Source organism: Pleurodeles waltl, chromosome 4_1 (assembly GCF_031143425.1).
Source record: "Pleurodeles waltl isolate 20211129_DDA chromosome 4_1, aPleWal1.hap1.20221129, whole genome shotgun sequence".
In the NCBI taxonomy this organism is placed as follows: Eukaryota; Metazoa; Chordata; class Amphibia; order Caudata; family Salamandridae; genus Pleurodeles; species Pleurodeles waltl.
The window spans coordinates 783,306,757-783,311,217 of record NC_090442.1 but is presented as its reverse complement, the minus strand read 5'-3'; positions in this window follow the sequence as shown (position 1 = coordinate 783,311,217).

Genomic DNA, 4,461 nt, shown 5'->3' with positions numbered 1-4,461 from the left:
TAGGGGCTGTCCTGACTGGCCAGTGACTCCTCCTTGTTATTCTCATTATTTTCTCCGGCCTTGCCGCCAAAAGTGGGGGCCGGGGCCGGAGGGGGCGGGCAACTTCACTAGCTGGAGTGTCCTGCGGTGCTGTGACAAAGGGGTGAGCCTTTGAGGCTCACCGCCAGGTGTTACAGCTCCTGCCTGGGGGAGGTGTTAGCATCTCCACCCAGTGCAGGCTTTGTTACTGGCCTCAGAGTGACAAAGGCACTCTCCCCATGGGGCCAGCAACATGTCTCTAGTGTGGCAGGCTGCTGGAACCAGTCAGCCTACATGGATAGTCGGTTAAGTTTCAGGGGGCACCTCTAAGGTGCCCTCTGTGGTGTATTTTACAATAAAATGTACCCTGGCATCAGTGTGCATTTATTGTGCTGAGAAGTTTGATACCAAACTTCCCAGTTTTCAGTGTAGCCATTATGGTGCTGTGGAGTTCGTGTAAAACAGACTCCCAGACCATATACTCTTATGGCTACCCTGCACTTACAATGTCTAAGGTTTTGTTTAGACACTGTAGGGGCACAGTGCTCATGCACTGGTACCCTCACCTATGGTATAGTGCACCCTGCCTTAGGGCTGTAAGGCCTGCTAGAGGGGTGTCTTACCTATACTGTATAGGCAGTGAGAGGCTGGCATGGCACCCTGAGGGGAGTGCCATGTCGACTTACTCATTTTGTTCTCACTAGCACACACAAGCTGGTAAGCAGTGTGTCTGTGCTGGGTGAGGGGTCTCTAGGGTGGCATAATACATTCTGCAGCCCTGAGAGACCTTCCCTGGCATCAGGGCCCTTGGTACCAGAGGTACCAGTTACAAGGGACCTATCTGGGTGCCAGGGTGTGCCAATTGTGGAATCAAAAGTACAGGTTAGGGAAAGAACACTGGTGCTGGGGCCTGGTTAGCAGGCCTCAGCACACTTTCAATTCAAAACATAGCATCAGCAAAGGCAAAAAGTCAGGGGGTAACCATGCCAAGGAGGCATTTCCTTACACCAGTTATTTGGGAATAACTCACTACATGTCCCAGAAAGTGACAAAAGGAAATTGTGGACTGACATCCTGACCAAAATCAGTCTAGTGGCTGTTTCACAGCGTAGTCGAAGAGATACGCAAGCCATGGTACAACTTTCGATCACGTGCCAAGGAGAGGGTAGCAAGTATGCTGATGGAGGCAAGGAGCACTGGCGGAGGACCAGACACCGTCCACCCCTTTGGAAAACATGGTGGAGTCAACACTGCTGCCCGAAGCAGTAGGTGGTGTCACTTACATAGACACCTCAGGCACACCCGGCACCAGCAAAGTTGAGGGCAGAATTGATTTGAATCACCATATGTGCATGTACAGATGTCCCTTAGAAACTTTCAATGTCACCATGCAGTGCGAGAAACAGTCCATGCCACATTGTCCATTCAACACAACAATGCCTGATGGGAGTGGTAGTCCAGAGCGTAAAAGTGCATCTACTGCCAAAATAGCAGTATTGTGCAAAACCAAATAGAGAGACAATACAACAGACATATAGAGATACAATGCCAGTGAAAATATTCAATACAAAAGTGACTTGCAAAAAGAACATATAGAATGACATTCTGCACATTGCTGTTGCAGATGTTCCTGCACCTGATGCAGCGGAGAGTGAAACAGGGAGGAATGGGGAAAGTCAGCCACAGTGTCTCACAATCAACATGTACAAGCTGCATGGAGGACAACAACCTACAGTAGAACACCTAAGGGAGATGACAACTGCAATTAATAGACTCTGCACTGTACTGCAGCAGGAGCATGCCACCCACCGTAGGCGCCATCACCAATTCATGGGTAGGTTGGATGGGTTCAGCAGATCTGTAAATCAGCTCACTAATACAACTGCTTTGCTGTCACGATGTGCTGTGGGCATGCAAATGGAAATTGCACATTACAGTCGGGATGTTGCACAAGGATCGGTGCAAGTCACTAATGCATTGGAGACAATGTAGAAAGCTCGGAGTGCTGCAAACAGTGATCTGGGTGGTGGGGACAGTGAGGAGCTCTCTAGCCTCAGTAGTGTCACAGCCCCTATAATGGATCCTAGGCGTCGCAGTTCCAGACACAGTACTCTCTCAGTGCCTTCAACAAAATGTGCAGCTGAGCTCACTGAGCATTGTAGCGGAGTGCGTGGATGTAAAAAGTGATTTGGACATGTTCTGGGCCTTGCATATTTTGTCGCAGTGCATTGGTACTATGATGTTAATTGTATGACATTGGTATTGGGTACTGATTGTGCTATTTTGAAATACCCATCTCCTATGTCCACATAATTGACCTGGAGTTAAGTCCATAAATGTGATACCTGTAGCAAAAAAAACGAGATGTGGCGTTGTCATTACATACATTAGAAATAGTTGCGTGTAATCTCAGCACGTCTTTGCCTGCCGTCTGCTGCTCTGGGTCTGTCTGCGGGGTGAAGGGGTGGCAAGGGGTTGTCATCCTCATTGAAGTCCATCTCTGTGTCCACTGGTATGCCTTGTGTTGTAGCAATGTTATGCAACATTGCACATGTGGCCACAATCTTGCAGGTGGTTTCTGGACTGTATTGGAGTGCACCCCCACTTTTGTGCAGGCACGGAAAGCAACTCTTCAGCAGTCCAAAGGTCCCCTCTATCACACTGTGTGTCCTCCTATGTGCCGCACTGTATCGCCGCCCACTTGGCATTGCTGGATTGAGATACGATGTGTTATCTGTGACATCACTTATGTAACATGCAGCATTGTTCTGTTACATTACCAATTAGGTATAATTTGCCTAACTCCCCAGCAAGAAGTCTTGTGTACATTCCACTGTGCCTAAAGATGTAGGAATCATGTGCTACCAGGGTATCTGGCCACTAAATCAGTTATGATTTGGGAAGCATTGCAAATGACCTGGATGTTCATCGAATGGGTATTTTTACAATTCCTGTAGATATACTCTGTTGCAGATGGTGGACAGGTTGCCACACGTGTCCCATCAATGCAGCCAATAACATATGGAAATTGGGCTACCTGGTAGAAATGTAATTTAGTTAGCAGCAAATCATTTGGGGTGTTGGGAATTTTATGTGGAGATTCAATTTTATTATAATGGCATTTAGGAATGCATTGAATAAGTGTGAAAACGCACTTTGAGATACACCACCAGCTGCTGCTATGACCCCCGATAGCTTCCTGAGGCTAAGAGGTGCAGGGAGCAAATACCTGCAGATCAGTGGGAATGGAATTGGTTCTGTGTGTGTGTCGCTGCAGTAGGGGTTGTAAATCTGCTATTAAATCCAGTATCATGGCCTAGTTCAACCTGTACTTGTCATATATTTCCTCCTCTGTTTGATCGAATAGAGTAATGTGCACCCTGAAAATGTGCTCCTGTCTCCTCTTCCCTCTCCTCAAACCTGCCAGGATCCTCATCCTCCTCGCCTTGCCGTAGAGTGCATCCATTGTGGAAAAGTGCTGATGAATTCTGGTTCTCTTTTTATAGGTTGCAGCTGTTTACCACCTGATTTCATTTGGTGGTAAATTGCACATGCGAAATCCCCGTTTTGCGACTACTCGCTGTTTGCGACTGCTTCAACCATTGGATTTGCAATTCCTTATTTGTGAATCGCAATTTGCGATTTGGTACACCTAGTCACATTTGTAGGGAATCGCTATTTTAGTGATTCCTTAAAAATGCACTGCAAATTCCTTTCACACATCGTTGAAGGCTTTTTTGTTGCATTTGCAAACAGTAGAATTTTGCAAAACGCACAGTTTGCGAATGCAGAATAGTTTGATACATCTAGCCCAAAGTTCCCAATCTTTTAAAATTTCACAGTAACAGTTCCCTTAGTTTTAGTTAAAAAAACCCATTCCAGAACAGATAATGCCATAATTCAGGTGACTCTTGCTGAACCTGAAAGGAGGGGTTCCCCTGTTTCGTGAAACCAAGGGAGAGGAAGCCTGAGAAATAAGAAGCAGGTCTTGTATCCAGGGAGCCTGCTGCCGGAAAGAAATGTAAATGTGTGTAATTGGTTAATAAGCAAATCTGGAGGCTCTCAGGAGCTAGTATATTGCTTTAATTAAGTTTTTTGATTATTTATGGTGACAAAGATTTATTCTTTTTGAGAGACAACTCAAGGGTGTTTCAGCTGAGTTCTGGAGTGCGCCCTCGTAATTGAAACTTACAAAGGAAACATTTGCAGTGGGTGCAGTCAGATTGCGTGTTACTAAAAATGTTATTTTAACACACTTGTTTTGTCTTAAACACCAAAGGACAGATATACTAGCATTTCACACAGTGTAGCGCAGCAATCTTAGTTGCTGCGTTGCCTAAAAGAGAGAACAGGACAGCACTGTTTTCCTCTCATTCTGCACTGGTACACTTCAGGCTGCCTTGCACCATGGACAAACACTTGCACCGCCAGTGCAAGAGTATA